Source organism: Furipterus horrens, unplaced genomic scaffold (assembly GCF_987537825.1).
Source record: "Furipterus horrens unplaced genomic scaffold, mFurHor1.1.pri manual_scaffold_7, whole genome shotgun sequence".
NCBI classification, from domain to species: domain Eukaryota; kingdom Metazoa; phylum Chordata; class Mammalia; order Chiroptera; family Furipteridae; genus Furipterus; species Furipterus horrens.
In genome coordinates, this window is record NW_028327177.1 from 2,038,935 (window position 1) to 2,056,487 (window position 17,553).

The following is a 17,553-nucleotide window of genomic DNA, read 5'->3' on the forward strand; positions in this document are numbered from 1 at the left end:
AAAATATTTATCTTTGGCTGGAATGAGAGAGACCGGGCACCAGTCCTATTTCCAGCGTTAGGCTGCGTGGGTGCTGTCGGGAGCCTCGCTCACGGAAACGAGTAGGCGGCAACAGAAGGCTCAGTGTCTCGCAGGCGCCGCTCAGGGCTCCGAACTGTTTAACGCTGTCAGCCGGTGCTAGAGGCCAAAACCGTTCTTCTTAGTGATTTATCAACAAACAACTCGGCTGGTCTTCCTTCAATTGTGTAGAAAGAAAATAACTGAAACTAGTTAATCTGGGAGATGTTTATTACCCAGTCATTAGACTCATTCATGTTCTAAGATTTTATTTATTGTTTAAAGAGAGGGGAAGGGAGGGAGAAAGAGAGGGAGAGAAACATCGATTGGTCGCCTCCTGCACGCCCCCAACCCAGGTGTGTGCCCCAACTGGGAATCAAACCCCGACTTTTTGGTTTGCAGGCCGGCGCTCAGTCCACTCAGCCACACCAGCCAGGGCAACTCATTCACGTTCTCAGTTTCTGGGCAGTGCACCAAAACTTACACCTTTTCAGGCAGTACTACCAGAAATTGGCACGTGACTGTTATACACACTTGTTAGTCTTGTTTAGAGGCGCCCCGTTTAACCCAATGTGCTCCTAAGAAGCGGGGAAAATGGAAATATTGTTTATATCAGTTACCTTTGGCCAAGTTAAGATATTACAGTATCCAATAATATTTGGGGAAATGTTAATGAAAATAATTTTTTAAAAGTTTATTTTATTGATTATGCTGTTACAGTTGTCCCAACATTTTTTCCCTTTGTTCCCCTCTGTGAATTACCTCCCTTCCCTCCAGCAATCCCACCCCCCTTAGTTCATGTCCATGGGTCATGCATATATGTTCTCTGGCTTCACCCTTTCCTATATTATTCTTAACTTCCCCCTGTCTGTTTGTACCAACCGATTATGCTTCTTAGTCCCTGCAACCAGTTCCCCATTTCTCCCCCTCCCCCTCCCAGCTGATAACCCTGCAAGTGATCCCCACACCTATGATTCTGTTCCTATTCTGGTTTGCTTAGTTTGTTTTTGTTTTTATTTTTTAGATTCAGTTGTTGATAGCTGTGAGTTAGTTGTCATTTTAATGTTCATAATTTTGGTCTTCTTTTTCTTAAGTAAGTCCCTTTGACACTTCATATCATGATAGCTTGGTGATGATGAACTCCTTTAGCTTCACCTTGTCTGGGAAGCACTCTATCTGCCCTTCCGTTCCAAATGATAGCTTTGCTGGATAGAGTAGTCTTGGTAGTAAGTCCTTGCTTTTCATCACCTTGAATACTTCTTGCCTGCAAAGTTTCTTTTGAGAAATCTACAGATAGTCTTATAGGCAGCCCCTTGTAGGTAACTCTGCTTTTCTCTTGTTGCTTTTAAAATTCTTTATCTTGAACCTTTGGCATTTTAATTATGATGTGTCTTGGTGTGGTCCCCTTTGGGTCTAGCTTCTTTGGGACTCTCTGTGCTTCTGAGACTTGTATGTCTATTTCCTTTGCCAAATTTGGGGAGTTTTTCTTCATTATTTTCTCACATAAGCTTTCAATTTCTTGGTCTTCCTCTTCTCCTTCTGGCACCCCTATGATTCAGATGTTGGCACGTATAAAGTTGTCCCAGAGGTTCCTAAGCATCTTCTAATTTTTTTCAATTCTTGTTTCCTCATTCTGTACTGGTTGACTGTTTTTTTCTTCCTTATATTCCAAATTATTGATTTGAACCCCAGTTTCCTTCCCTTCACCATTGGTTTTGTGTGGATTTTCCTTAATTTCATTTAGCATAGCTTTCTCTTCTTCCCTTACGCATTTGCCGTACTCAAGCATATCTGTCAAGTCTGAGCATCTTTATCACCAGTGTTTTGAACTCTGCGTCTGTTAGGTTGGTTATCTCCTTGTCGCTTAGTTCTCCCAGTGGAACCTTGATCTATTCCCTCTTTTGAGCCATACTTCTCTGTCTCCTCATCTTGACAGGCTCCTGTGTTTGTTTGCCTCTTTGTCTTAGGTAGAGCTGTCACACCTGTTACATTGTAAGGGGCGGAGCCTTAGGGATTCGTCAGTACCGGGCAACCTGTGTGGTACTGTGTATGGGGGAAGGGTCTGAGAGGGAACAATGTCTCTTGCTCAGCACTTGCCCCTTTTCCAGGCACTTCTCCCACTTCTGTATAGGACTGGCACCTCTCTAGCTGTTGCCCTGGCTGTCGTTCCCAGAGTGGGTGGGTCTACGGACATTCTAAGACCATGGGGGCCCTTTAAACAAGCGGACTCTGCTGAGAGACTGGCAGTTTCTGCCTCTGCCCCAACCCCCACTGGTTTGCACAGTCAGAGGCAATGAGGCTTGATTCTCCCTGGTGCTGGGACCGTGAGCTGCGCGGTCTGGTGAGGAGCCAGGAGCGCTCCCCAGGTGTCCCTCCTGACTTTAAAACATGTGACTGCGCTTTCCGCTGGCCTGCTACTGCCGCTACTGCTGCTGTCGCCACCACACCATGTCCTCTCCGCCCTGGCTCCGCCCCTCCTACCTGTCTGGGTGAGTGTTTCTTCTTTTTATCTTTGTTTGCTGGACTTACATGCAGCTCGGTTTTCTGGAATCTCTGGTTGTCTCTAGTTCTGAGGTAGTTGTGTTCCTTCTCAGTTGTGGAGGGAGACGCAGCGTGTCTGTCTACGCCTCCATCTTGGCCAGAAGACCTGCAATTCTGAAAATAATTGTTTTATGAGCCCTAACAATGGTCATGAAAATTGTCATGAAGTAACATATATTTAGATGTAACATTGATCTGTCAAAAGCAAAATAAAACTTTTTTTGAAAGAGAAGCCTTTTCATCTCTTCTTTATTGAAATCATGCAGCGTTAAATCGACTCTGAGTTGGAGCTGAAAGTGAAAACACTCACAAAGCCTTTCTCATCGCTAAGAACCGTCCAAACTCAGACAGGGCTTTGTAGAAGATTGGTTTTTCCCAGCATGCTTTGTGCACATCTGGGAAATTCGCATTGGATGGGAAAGTGGTTTGAGCCTTCGACACTAAGCAGAGAGATGGCTGTGCGTTCGGCCAGAGTCCTGCTCAGCGTTGTGTGGGGTTCATCTGATGACATAATTAGGGGCTTCCCTGAAGTTCCCTGGGTAGGTGTGACATTCTGGAGAGCGATCCCTAAGCAGGGCTCGCGAACTATCGCAGGCAGATGGGTCTCCTCTTACGGAGATGCGAGTGAGAGGACTTACATAACTTTGAGCTTTATTTTGTGTTCCTTTTGCAGGCCTCTTTCTGTCTTCTCCCTCCTAGGAAACTTCTATTTGCTTCTCTCTCTTAGGTCCTGTTTTTGAAACTGCATAATTAGTCTGCTGTTTCCTTCATTAAAGGAGTTAAGTTTGCTACAGGTTCATTTTAAAAAAATACCCCAGGATATATTCATTGATTTTTTAGAGAGAGAGGAAGGGAGAGAGAGAGAAAAAGATTGCTCTGCTGCCTCCCATATGCGCCCCACCTGGGGACTGAATCTGCATCCTAGGTATGTGCCCTGACTGGGGGTTGAACCCACAGCCCTTCGGTGTCTGGGACAGCGCTGCAACCAACAGACCCACCTGGCCAGGGCTACAAGTTCATCTTACATATCGTTTATCAACTTGACTAGCTACATTATTACAGATAATCAAATGTACCCATTTTAAGTGTAGAATTTGATGGGGGTTGATACATTTATACATGTGTGTGACCACTGCCACAAAGTATAGACATTTCCTTCAACCCAACAAGTCCCTGTGCCCCTTCCCAGTCAGCTGGGCCCCAGGCAACAGGATGGATGAGTCTGTCCTAGGGTCTTCTAAAGGTGGGGGCTTTGCCCTCCTCCGCCCGCCGTCCTTCCACCAGGACAGCTGGGAACCACGCGCACCGTGGCAGCATTGGTGCCTTGCTCCTTTTGTTCTCCGCAGCCCTCCCGCTGTCCTGTTGTTGGACGTCGGGCTCCCTCCCACTCGGGGCAGTTATGAATGAAGCTGCTGTGAACATCAGGGACCGTGGTTTTGTTCCTCTTCCTGAGAGGGGAGTCACTGGGTCACACAGTCAAGCACGTGCGTCCAAACCGCACTGTGACGCCTTTGCCCCGTGGTGCACCCCCACCGGCTGGCACTTCCCTGTTTCTGTCCATCCTGCTGGTCTCACCTGGAGGCCCCGCCCAGGATCCCGGGTGGGGGCTGACTGTATGTCAGTTGGCTCTCTCAGCTCTGTCCTTTCCTGACTGTCCCCTTGACTCTGACGTGGACTCCAGGCCGACAGGCTGAGGGACCACAGGGCTCACATCTGGTTCCTCTGTGAGGGACCAGCTCTTGTGGCTGCGTCCAGGGTTCTAGCTGCCCCCACGGGCGCGGGCTCTGGAGGCTGTTACTCTCCAGGTCTGGTTTCTCTTGCTGCAAAGTACATTCTTCTATAGAATGCTTCAGTAGCTATGTCTCTAGGGCATGGGGTCTCTTGGCTTCGTTGTGGGTTTGTTGTGGCTGTGAAGGAAGTCGCCCTCACTCTGGATGTTACCTGCAGTTTCTCCTGGGCTCGTGGACTGTCCCTTAGGTGGGAATGGAGACTCTGTCCCCATGCAGATGTTGTCCACGGTAGGTCAATTTTCCAAGAGCACACATGGACATTGAATCTTCAGTGGGGAAACGGAGTCCCTTAAAACAGCGAGACAGGGCATGTGGTTCTTATAGCAGCATGCGTCCCAGTGTGGGTGGTGGCTGTTATTTGTACCGTATAAGGCAGTTGGTGACGCTTGCACTAAGGATGACCCTCTATGTGGCGGGCTGCTTGATGCCACCAGGCCCTGGGGTCCTGCTGTTGTCCTCGCCAGCCTGGGCTTCCTGCTCCACGGCCGGTCTCCTGGACTGTAGCCCACGTTCCATGATCATTGCTGTCCTTGCTCGTGTGACGAGAGCTCACTGGAGTCCTTCCGTGGTTCTGGTCCCTATGCTGGAGACGAACTCCTAGGACCAGGAGCGGCTCAGACAAGAGGACAGCCCGGGGTGGACAGTCTTACCACTGAGGCACTGGCGGGTCTCAAGGACTCCCACCCTCTGCTTGGGGGGTCAGGGGTGGGGTGCAGGGTCTGGATTAGAACTGTAAGAATGAGTAGAGGTGCCCGATGGGCATGGTAGGGGTGGGAAGGAGAACAGCGCCTCTAAGAACTCAGAGGCCCAGAAAGAGTGACGTTCTGAAACCCAGGGGCTCAGCCAGGTGGCCCGTTGCAGGTGGGTCTGCAGCAGGGGAGGTGGCACAGGAGGCGGGAGGCAGGTCACATGGTACACAGTTCCGCCTTACCAAGGCGGCTGCTGATTGGCTTTTAGTGGCTTCAGAGTTGCATGCAGCCACGGGGAGCGGTTCTGGAAGCCCTTGTTCTATTAAAGGTGGCCTTCCTGGGGCTCCCCAAAGTGTCTTTTTGGGGTGTGTGGGTTCATGCAGACCCACCAGGGGAAGTTGGAGCAGCGTTTGGATCCAGGCAGGACAGAAGAAGGCAGCAATCCTCACGCCAAGCCAAGGAGAGCTGCACCTCGTTTCCTGTGGGCTGAGAGGGAGGGAAAGGAGGTCCCCCATGGGCCCCAGCCCCAGCCCTTAGCTCCAAAACCCGCAGCTGTGCCCTAATCGTCCAAGCAAGGGGGCCCCGAAGCACCAAGGGTATGGCCTTGGAGCCCCCCGAGGTCCTCCCTTCAGGACAGACCCCCCAGGGAGGCCAGGCGCCCCGGCACTGACTTGGGGGCGCACCAAACTGAGTACATTCAGAGCTGTTTTCTTGTTAAAAGTGGTGCTTTGTTAAGCAGGAGGGGAAGGATCTCCAGTTCAATGGCAGGAACACGGTTTTCAGCTGCCCCAGTGATGGCCTGGAGGAAAGGGGGACCTGAGGAGACTGGTCTGCTCCTCCTTTCCCGAGGCCCGGGAGTCGCTGCCCCAGCCCTGGCCGCGCTGTTAGGGCCACTCCCGAGGCGGGCAGCGTTCTCAGTCCGTGTGCTGGAGTCAGACGGGAGACCGTGGTGCGTTTTTAACCGCTTGGACCGGCCTCAGAATTCTCTTCCCAACGACTTTTAAGCAACAGCAAACTTCGGTTTCAAGTACAGTACAAACAAGTTCATTTCCTGAACCATTTCAGAGTAAGTGGCTGACCTGTTGCACTGACACCCCTAGAGTTCTGTGTGTGTTTCCACAAACAGGGACCTTCTGCATAAGCACAGCACTGCCTTCAAAGTCGGAAAATGAGCGTCGATGCATCGCTACCCCGGTTCCCCAGGCTCCACTCAGGTCTCACTGGCTGTTCCACCAACTGTTTTTAAAGCACAGTGACCCAGTCCAGACTCACTCCTGACCGTCAGTGTGCTGTCTCCCCACTCTCCTTGCTCTGGAATGGTTCCCGAGTCTTTCCTTGACTCGCATGATCTTGACGCTTGCTTTTGAAAAATTACAGGCCAGTTATTTTGTAGAATGTACCCCATTTGGTTCACCTGTTGTCCCCTCATGAATGTATCCAGGTCCTGTCCGAGGCAGGAGTATCACAGAAGTGACGCTTTATGGCATCCTATCAGCTGGCACACAGTTTAGACTTGTCCCATCCCCATTGTTTCAGCTTGGTTGCAGTCCTCTTTTTAAACCTGAGATACAATTGACCGTAACATTGCATGAGCTTAAAGTGTACAATGTGTCAATGTGATACACATATATTGCAATATGATAACCAACGCAGTATTAGCTAAACACCTCCATCGCTCACATAATTATCATTTCTTCTTTTTTGTGGTAAGAACATTCAAGATCTAGTGTCTCAGCCACTTTGAAGTACATCCTACAGTATGGTTGACTATAACCACTATGCTGCGCATCAGCTCTCCAGAACAGATTTATCTTTCAACTGCAAGTTTGTATCCTTTGGTCAACATCTCCCCATTTCTCCCACCTCCAGCCCCCGGCGGGGTTCTACTCTGTTTCTATGAGTGATCTGAATCTAGTGGCAAAGGTATGGATAATTGATGTTAAAAAAACAAACAAACAACACAAACCCTTCCACTTGATCGGTGTTATTAGAATAACTCAGAGAAATCCGTATCAAGTTGCTAGATTGCAAAGATGTAGCCTGTCTTTCCTTTTGAAAATCAGTCTCAATGTTTAATACACACAAGATATAAATAGTAATATAATTTGAATTATAACAACTTAATATGTAATATAAAACATGTATTTCCAATTCTATTATATATTATATATTATTTTTATATATTATTTTATATGTAACATATAAAATGTTTAATCTGAATTCTCAAACCAGCCAGTTCAAGAATTAAGCCACTGCCCATTCAGCTAAATCTTTCCTGTGAATTCCTTCCTAGCCTCAGTCTACTTTGAATTTGTCCAGAACTGACTGATCCAGACGCCATTAACAAAGTGACAAAATCCAAGGTTTTGGACACAATTTGAATTTAGATCCGAATTCAGGCCAGACGCCCATGTTAGTTTTTCGAGAGTAGCTACGTAAGCTTGTTCTGACACCTGGTGGCCACGCCTGGAATTGCAGCTACTCATATAGCCTCATGAATATTTTTTTGAATTCTCTTATTTAAACTTTGTTTTAAAAGTAAAATCCGATTTTCTTAAGTTGGGTATACTATAACTTATCTTTATAAGCTTTCTGGTTCTACAAGTGACTACCATGCATTGGGGAGTCTTAAATATTAGCTGCTCACATTTATAATTTTTCAGTCTTTTCGATATAGTATCTTGGGGTGTGTGTGTGTATTTCCCTTGTTAATTCAAAGGAATTATTTCCAATATGTGACAGGCACTGAGGTAGATGCTAACAGGAATGGAATTATCTGAATAGCAAATTAACCTGGTTCTTCTGATTATACTCCATGCAACAGGAAACCTCTTTATTAATTTATAAAGAAAGGACACAGTTAATATTCACTGATCATCTGTTATCTGCTAGGTAAATACATGTTACTTCCCCCAAAATGTCATAGTGCATGTGCACTGTTTGAAATGTAAATAGTAAATGACAATCATTACTAGGCTGTCTGGTAACCGTTCTCAAGGTATCTGGATGTTAAAATCTTTTGGTGAAAGTTGAATGGCTATTTATGTCATCTCAAAGTAGCTTCAAACAAAAGCCAGAAGTTACTTATTAATTACAATGGGGAAAACAGTAACTTTACAATGGAGAAACTCGGCTCCATATTAGCTGTGATCCCAGTTAATACCGCAAACAAATGGGACAAACCAGTATCTCGTGCGTCCCGAGACAATGCACCACGGACTCACATCGTGTCTGTGACGTTTAGCAAAACTTACGTAACCGGGATCTAATCGCGAGGAAGAGCTAAGCGAACTCAAACGGAGCGTCGTTCTGCAGAACGCTCGGCCTGCTTTCCTCCCGGATGTTAAAGTCGTGAACGACAGAGGACGGAGCTGTTGCAGACGGAAGGACACTGCGGAGACGGGACACCCGACGGCAGCGTGGGGTCCGGCCGGGAGGGGACGGCGGCCGTGGAGAACGTGACCGGGTGTCCAGCCAACGGCGCAAAGGGGGCAAAGATGTAAACCCTTGGGGAACGTGGGCAAAGGGCGTAAGCGAATTCTTTTTACAATCTGTGGCCGTTTTCTGTTTCAAATTATATATAAACGAAAGTTAAACCAAAAAAAGTGTTGCCCCAAAAGTGAACGAGCTCTTTGAGGACAAAGCACGTGTCTTAAACAAATGATAATTTTTCTCTATGAACTCAATGTATGTACGCCTTTGAACTCAAAAATGAGGCCGCATACAAGGAAAGTGAAGAGAAGAAAGGCCGCCAGCCACCTACTCGTCTCCCCCGGGAGGGTGGAAGGAGGGCCCGTGCGTCCCGGCACGACGCCGGGGAGCCGCGACGACGAAGGAGGCTCCGGGAGCGCGGCGCGGGGGAAAACGCGCGAAGAGCCGAGGCGCTGCTCTGGGGTCCGGACACCGGCGCTGAAAACCGCGCAGAGCAGTGGAGGGGCGGGTCCGACGGCCCCTGGGGCGGCCAGCGGGGACCTGCGCGGGGACCTGCGCGGGGACCTGCACACCCCGCCGCACGCTCCCCGCGCGCCAGGGCCGCCCGGGCTGCTGACGCATTCGGGACGCAGGCGACGGGCTCGGTTTCCGGGACAACGAATGCGAGGCCTCTGCGCTTCCGCTTGCTCGCTTGCTCGTGTGCGTCACTTCCGGGCGCTCGCGGCTTGTCTCGCCCTGTTTGTGGAGGGATTCTGAATGGGACCGTCTTCCCGTCGTCCTGTTGGGCGTCGGAGTGGGCATGACATTAGCCAAAATGCGTCTTAGGTTCTGCGGGAGGAGTTGGTGGGGAGGCAGGTGGAGCTCGGCTTCCTCTCCTAACCGATCGCTTTCAAATCCGCCCCCTGAGGCCGCGGAAAAAGGACGCTTCGCCGCGGCCAGTTACAGAGCATGCGCACTCTCGCCTCGGCCGCCCGGGAATCCGGTGTTCCGGGATTTCTGCGCAGCTGGAGGGAACGCGGAAGGGGGCGTGTGGGCGGGGCATCGGGGCGAGCGAAGCGGTGATTGGCCTACTAGAATCCCAGTTTGTGGAGCCGCCGCAGACCCCAAAGGCGGGCTCCGAGTTCCATTCACTCGTGGGTTCACTGAAGAGCTGCGTCCCTCGGGAGAGCGCGCTGTGCCACGGCTTGTGCTAGCGCTGCATTCGGAGATGCGTCGGACTCCAGGCGTGCACAGTTCGGCTGACACTCCGCGGTGCCCCTCCTTCCTGTGCCACCCTGTCGCCTCTTCCACTCGGGTCTGCTGGGCTGGGGCTCGTGCACGGGGAGGTGACCCCAGCCAAGCCCACCCTTGTGTGACCGTGGACCATTGAGGGGAGGCCTCTGATTGTCCAGCTCTGGCTGAGACTAAGTCTGAATAATCCGAAGGCGAAGGGTTGAGTAAACTAAAACCAAACCTTTGGTTCCAGGTCTATAGCGCCCACTCCAGTGAAGTGTTGGTCATAACACCGACTTGCAAATAGCCCTTGTCTGGTTCCTGCGTCTTATTTGTCAATTATTCCACGCCGGGGGGGGGGGGGGAAGGAGTGTAAGCCCCCTGATATGGAACCACCTACCTCATAGGATCATTGTGAGGTTATAAATTTGTGCCAAGCACATTGCACGGGACCTGCCAGGTAAAGGGCAGCTGCCATGTTTGCATTATTTTGAGGGAATAGATGGGAAAGACTTGGCGAAGTGGCTGGTTCTTAGTGGTGCTAAATAAATGTAGTTAAGTAAATGACTCTCTTTTGTCCTGGGAATTAGAAATCCCAGGTGAAACGGGGCACTTGGGCAAGTCCCGAGCGCGCTGCAGGTACGGCGCCAGCCCCAGCACGTGGCCAGGAGTGAGGAACCTTTCGTAATACTGTTGGGGCATCAGAAACCCCGAGACGTGATGGGTTTTGCCCATGTAGGGTGATCATATCACCCAACCAGACCTCTTTAGCCAGGACAACAGCCATAAACCAGGACTGTCCCAGGCAAATCAAGACATATGGCCACCCCATTCCAAAGCCGTACAAGCAGCCTGTGACATTAAGATGGAACTTAGATCTGTCTCATTCTGTCTCAAAGGGCTTCCTCATAGTAATTTTACTGAATATCAGTAACAGCCCTGTGAAGGGCTTATTCTCACCGTAGATGAAGACAGAAGTAGTCAGTGATGCAGTGGATGCTCCAACCCGCACTTTTAATTCCGGTTTACTGACAATTTTCCACTCCATGGAGCCTCTTTGGGATGATGGGTAGTTTCACGGAAGCACATTCTGCCTCATTTTACTGTAGAACGTTCTAACAGGGCTCTGTATCATCAAGCTTTTTAGGATGTTTACAGAGGAGGGACTCTTGGTGTGAGTGCGAGGTTGGACCTGATGATTTTAGAGGCTCTTTCCCAACTTTAGGTGTCCACAAACTCCTTGAGAGCAGGACTGGTATATTCGTTGAATGCTCAGCATTCAGAGGAGATGGTCAGGAAATGCTGAAGCTGCAATAGGGACATGACCCCCGGGGCAAGACAGTCCTGCGACTGGCCCGGACCCCTTTGTTTGATGGCTGTGGGGCCCTGGCAAGCCCTGTCATTTTCTGAGCTTCAGTGTCCTCACTGGTAAAAATGCAGATTAGTCTCCTCCCTCCCTCCCCCACAGACTTGCTGAGACAATAAAATAAGTTAAATAAGTGAGCACGTTGTGAACAGAGACACCTTGTACAAAGAGCAGCAATGTTTTCGTTGCCAGCTTTCCATCTTGTTTCCAAATTGCTTATCTTATCCCGTTTGTAGACAGGAAAAGAACAAAAAGGGGCTATGGGAAGAGCACAGGCTGTGGAGTCAGACAGTGGAGCCCCAGACTGGAATCCCTAAATAGCAGCAGCCGCTGTGTGAGTCCAGCCAAGCGGTGTCCTTTCAGGACCTCTGCGCTAAGAATAGCTACCTTGCATGGGTCTTAATGAAGACAAGCGAGCTAAGCCCAGAGCTCCATTTGCAGCCACCCGGCCTCCAGAAAAGGCTGGCCGCCTTTCACGTCTGTTCTCTGCGTGATAGCTGTCCCCACGCACGCTCGCCGCCACACAGCGGCCACCGCAGGCAGCTGTCTGCGGCGCTCCAGAGCGTCCTCCCTCAGCTCCTGGGCGCCTCTGTTGGAAACCCTTGCTGGCTGGCTGGTTGGCACACCGGAAAAACACTCCATTTGTTTTGCCCCGAAGATGCGTTCTGTTTATAACTTATTCCTACTCCTTGGAAAACAATTCAATAAAAACTCAATTGGTTTTCCACTGGCTCTGCGCAGGGATGAGGGAAAGCCTGTTATTATTTTATAAAAATATGAATAACAAAACAAGTCATAAAACAGCACTGGGCATGTAGCAGAGGGTCACTAAGTGCTTGCTGGCTTAAAGCAAAGTGACAGCTCTGAGGGTTTTTCCACGGCTGCTGTATTTGCTGAGAGAACCACTCCCGTCCTCCGTGGTTTTTTTTAGATGAAAAAGAAACACATGCATATGGTAAAAAAGAAAACTTCAGACAGAACACGAGAAGACACAAGGGAAAGCCTCTCCTGGTCCTCAGTTCTCTCAGCCCACCTGGAGACACCACTTTTCACATTTCCTGCGTCTGCTTCCAAATATGCGACGCACATCCCAATGTACGTATGTAAGCTTTTAGTTTTATTGCTTTTTAACATAGAGGGGCTTATTATTTTAATTTTTTAATATTTTATTTATTGTTAGAGAGAGGGGAAGGGAGGGAGAAAGGAGAGAAACATCATCCATCGGTTGCCTCTCACTTGCCCACAACAGGGGACCTGGCCTGCACCCCAGGCCTGTGCCCTTACTGGGAGTCGAGCTGGGGACCCTTTGGTTTGCAGGTTGGTGCTCAGTCCTCTGAGCCACGCCAGCCAGGGCAAGGGGTTTAAATCCTTAAATGGCTCCTGCCTCTACATTGCTAGCTGGGCTCCGTGGCCCTGGACCTGAGGTCAGCGGTCCCACGCTCGGAACTCCTGATGTGGATGGACTGCTGGGGTCCCCACAGTTGGAGCGCCCCCCGCCCTGACCCTCCTGGCCCCTCCGTCTGTTAAGACAGGACAAGGGTCTCACGGTCTGGGTGGTTCTTACACAAGGTTGTTTCTTTCTTTCTGTTGTTTTTATTCAAAAAGAATATTTTGTATTCTAGTGCTGGTTGTGACTTTTCAACCGATTTCACAGCTCATTCAGCAGTGACAGCCTGCAATTGCTGTTTCTGACAAATACTAAAATGCAGCGCAGCATTGTGCAGAGGCGCTTGGCGTGAACCACAACGGGATGTTTAGCCAACTGCCAGAAAAAAAAAGTCAATGTGTAATTAACCAAATCCAGAGTCGATTGCAAAAAATAAATCAACAATTAACTAAATAGTGTATATAAGCAACGGCTTTGGAAGGGACTCCCCAGGCTCCTTTACTGGTCACAAGTGAAAATAAAACCGTTTTCTCCCAACATGACTTCTGCTCCTTTGGCTCAGGCCCTCCACGCCGGGAACCCCTCGTGTTCGGTTACGCACGCCCCCTTCTCCCTCCTTTCTCCTTCTTCCCTGTCCCTCCCCCGCCCCTCCCCCGCCCCTCCCCCCGCGTCTCTCGCAAAACCCGGAGCGGATCGCCGCGCCCCCCCCCCACCCCGGCGCGCATGCGCAGGGCTCGGCACCGCCCCCTCCCCTTCGCCGCTCGGAAGCCGCAGCTCCGAGCCAGACCGCCCGCCGCCCGGCCGCTCAGCCGTCCGAGCCTGCTCCGGGCCCAGGGCCCCGGCTGCGTAAGTGCAAGGCGGGGGCTCCCCGGCAGGGGGTCAGCCGGGCCGCGGGGGCGGGGGGCAGTGGGGGCCGTCTGTGTGTGGCGGCGGGCAGGGGCGCCAGTCCGCCTCCCCGCTGGGGCCGCGCCTCCGCCCGCACCTGCCCGGCCGCTGCCCCGCCGGCCTCCGCCCGCACCCGTGCCAGGCCCCGCCCGCACCTGCCCGGACCCGGCGCGCCTGCCCTCTCCGGGCCGCCCCTGCCCCCAGTGCCCCGCGGTCAGCGCCCGGGCTGGTCTCCCAGCGGCGCCGCAGCCCCGCCCCCCGGTGCCTGGACCCCGGGCGGCCCGTCGCGGCTCCTCTTCGGTCTCCTCTGGAGGGAAGTCCCTGCGCGGACCCCCGCGCGGCACACTCGGCGAAGTGAGCGGAAAGTGTCCCCCTGCGCTGGCCCGTGGCGCCCGACGGTCCCCTCCCAGCGGTCGGCACGGGGCGCGGGCCGGCCGAGAGCTCCAGTTCCCCGGAGGCCGCCCCCGGCGCGGCTGGCAGGGTTTGCGTGGGTTCCTTAACCGCGGGGCAGACCGGCGGCGAGGACGGGACAGCGGCTGTCCCGGAAGACGGCGGCTTAACGACAGCGTCCGCCCGACGCTCCCAGCGCGCCCGCCGCGGCGCAGCCCCGGCCCTTGCACTGCAGGACGCCCGGGCGCTCCGGGGGCCGGGCCCCCTCTGCTCTGCACCCGGGGGTTTGGGGCGCCGCACAGACGGGATCTAGAGCCGGTGGCGTCCTCCGCGGCGCTGTCCGGGCCCCTGCCCGGCCCTGGGGACGTGCCCTGTTTTCCCGCGGGTTCGATTCCAGGCCCGGGGTTGAGTCACGTGGTTTCCAGGTCTCCCTGGTAGGCACCTGGGGGTAGAACTGCTGTGTCTACGCCGTGTCGGACTTTTTGAGCGACAAGGGAGAGACACACTTTTCACGTTTTGGTATTTGTGTTTGGTGAGTCACGGACACCAGGGTGGGCTCGGCGGCCGGGCTTACTTCTTCTTCTCTCTTGGAGAAACCATATCGGTATACAATTCAGGGGCTTTCATTGCGTCCGCAGAGCTGAGCGGCCATCACCACCATCCATTTTAGGGCATTTATCACCCCGAAAATAAAGCCTGTACCCCGTTAGGAGTTACATCTGCTGGACAGATGGCCCTCCCCCGAGGTAGCTCTTCAGCCCTTTCTGGGCTGTTCCTGGCCACAGGTGAGCTTGTTGCAGCCCGTGAACAACGTGCTGGGAATCTGTATCTCAGATCCGGGAGACTCAGCATCTCTGTGATGTTAACGTTTCTGCCCACGAATATTCCCGGGACCCTAATCTTTGGTCGAGACAGAACCGGATACCTAGGACGTGCCCACTGAACGTGGAGGATGTGAGTGGGGAGGCTTCACACATCAGTGGTTTCAACAGCATCCTTTCACGGAAGAGGAAACTCAACCTCTGTGAACCTACGTGACTCACGTAAGGCCATGAGCAGTGACAGCGCTAGAGCCGATTCCACGCACGGGGGCTTGCCACGCGTGTTCTCTGCCACCCGCTGCTCGTGACGTAGCGGCGTCCCTTTGGCTAGTAATGTGTGCAGGGGGGGCCGCTTTAAATTTCATCAATTCAGCCTCCTCTGCAGCCGCCTTTTCCCTGGTGGGCCTGCGTGGGGTTGGCGCACCTGTGAGCTCGAGCCTGGCCCAGGGCCCACTGAGCATACACTCGCGTCGGGAGAAAGCGTAGTAAAGGCTGCGATTCCAGCAGCATTCAGGATTCTCCGTTTCCATGACCTTCTGCACATGGATGCAGCCCACCTTCATTCTGAGTGCCGGCGGACTGGCTAACTTGAAACGTATGGTACAGTATTGCAGAGAGAGGGCCTTGTGCAGTTTCTCTTTCTTTTCTGTAGCCCTCGTCCTCCTGGGCCTTCCGATCCTTCATCCGCGCAGCAGCGGCCGGGGCCTGCTCAGTGCTGCAGTGAGGCGGTGCTCGGTCATCAGGCCCTCCTCGGCTCATGGCCTCTGGGCCTCCTTCCCTCCTCTGCACGGGAGGCTTAGACCAGATGAGCGCTTTTCATTTCCTTTTAGAGTCACGCCTCCTTTGAGAAGCACAGAACTCTCCAGTCTTCCCTGACCCCAACCCTTACGATTTTGAGACGTCCCCCAAGGGTGGTACCCCTCTTTGTTGAGAGTTGACTTGATTTTGATTCTTTGCAGAAAAGAGCCTTTAGAGAGTGACTGCAGGGAGCAGGCAGGAGGCAGGGAGCGTGCCACCCTTTCCAGTGCAAGCAGTGAGTGGGCGCGTGGGCTTAGGTGCTGCCTCTGACCAGGCCTCTCTGCGATCTTGTCCAAGTTCTTCGTCTGTCAAGTTGAGGTGATATTGAAAGGTTTAAATGAAGTAATACGCATATGATCCGCTTATGTCCTGGGGAGAAACAAGGTATGTTAGTGGGCCTGGGATTCTTTTTTCTTTTTAAACATAAAGATCTTATTCACATTCCTCTATTCATATGTATTTTGAAGTTGGTGGAGGGTAAGGGTTGAAATATAAAGTCCATTATGGGGTAGGTGGCCCCTAATTACTGCCCCCAACATCCTCTTCCTCTTATCCAGGATGGTATTCCTGCTGCTAGAATCATAACCAGGTGTTGTGGAAATGGCCTTTTAATCTTGTTTCCCCTGGTCTCTGCAGCAGGTGTTGGTGACCTGAAGGCTATGCAATGTGAAGTTCCTATTTAAGAAAAAGAAAGCAAAACTGCACGTATAAGTTAGATACGGGGCCATGGTGGGGCTCTTGGAAGTGGGGCCCTGTGGCCTATGGCTACATGGCACAGCTGCCTCTGGCCATCAGTACCGTGTCCCCACGCTCCGAAGCAGGAGCGTACTGATGGGTTCAGCGGAAGTGTTTACAGAGTCTGTCTTACGCGAGGTGTTTCCCTATTTGTGCGGTATCTTTCTTATTTGATATAGTGGACTCACTTAATCTCAATACGTTTTTAAAAAATCTGACTTTTTATTTGGAGATATGATATCGATTTCTATGCGTTTGTAAGGAGTAGCACTGAGCGAGCCTACGGGCCTTGTGCCCAGCCCCCCCGCTGGGGTCAGCGCGCTACACTGCGGTGCAGTGTCGAAGCCAGGCATTGACCCATTGCCCCTTTGTGTGGTTATCCTCGTTTTCACCCGTGATGGAACTGGGGCTCCGAGTGGGCGCAGCCCTGCCCCAGGTCACCCGTATGGTTAGTGTGGCATCAGGAGTTGACCTTGGTGTTCAGATTAGCTGGCATTACCGCCTCCGTTTGTGGTCCTCTGTGGGAGTGGGCGGTATTCAGTTCATTTGGTTGTTCGGTCATTCAGCAAACAGTGCCCGGTGCCTCCTGTGGGCTCGACACTGTCACATGGGCCACCTGAGTTAGTTCTCCAGCAGCACCGATCACCAGGCGCTCTTGCTTTCTTTCCCTCTGCAGCAACATGGGCTCAGAGAGGCTGCGGGCGCTCTCCCAGGGCCCCGCCGTTTACAAAGCAGGGAGAGTGAATGTGTATGACCCCGGTTGTATTTTTTAAAGGTTTTATTTATTTATTTTTAGAGAGAGGGGAAGGGAAGGAGAAAGAGAGAAACGTCAATGTGTGGTTGCCTCACACGACCCCAGCTGGGGACTGCAACCCAGTCATGCGCCCTGACTGGGAATCGAACTGGTGACCCTTTGGGTCACAGGCTGGCGCTGAGTCCACTGAGCCACACCAGCCAGTGCTGACCCCTCTTCTTATGTCAGGCAGCAGGCTTGGTATTTCACATTTGCAACTTTAATCCGATAGGTTGTTACAGGGCAGGTTTTCTTACCTCCAGTATTTTGCAGTTTACGAGCTTGGGCAGACTGAGTTCAAGTCCAGATCTTCTGATTCCGCTGAGGGGTGGGGAGGCAGTTCACTCATTTGTTCCTCCATTCATTCAGCAGCCGTTTCTGAGCACCGACTCCATGCCAGTACCTGGCTAAGTGTTGGAAGCGGAGAATAAGGGACAGGCCCTTGTCTGCAGGTGCTCAGAGCCCAGTCCAGGAGGGGTGGTGTCGTGGTGAGAGCTGTGGCAGCCATCTGCAGAACTCGGGGCAGACTGTGTTCCATGCTTTGTGCGGGGCTTGCCCTGCCTTCCGGGTGGTCAATGTCAGGGTCCCCCATCCCAAAGCAGCCTTCATGCCCGCGTGCGCCTCAAAGTCTTCTTTTGTCTCTCTGGGCAGGGACTT

At 52.2% G+C, this 17,553-nt stretch overlaps 1 long non-coding RNA gene across 1 annotated transcript; it reads right to left on the reverse strand.

Annotated features, from left to right (window-relative positions):
• Positions 1 to 270: 270 nt before the first annotated feature.
• On the reverse strand, positions 271 to 8,969 carry LOC150003950 (uncharacterized). Its single transcript, XR_016512342.1, has 3 exons — positions 8,803 to 8,969; positions 2,539 to 2,712; positions 271 to 2,039 (listed from the first exon to the last, which is right to left on the reverse strand). It is a non-coding gene; the product is annotated as an uncharacterized LOC150003950 (long non-coding RNA).
• Between the last annotated feature and the right edge of the window lie 8,584 nt (positions 8,970 to 17,553).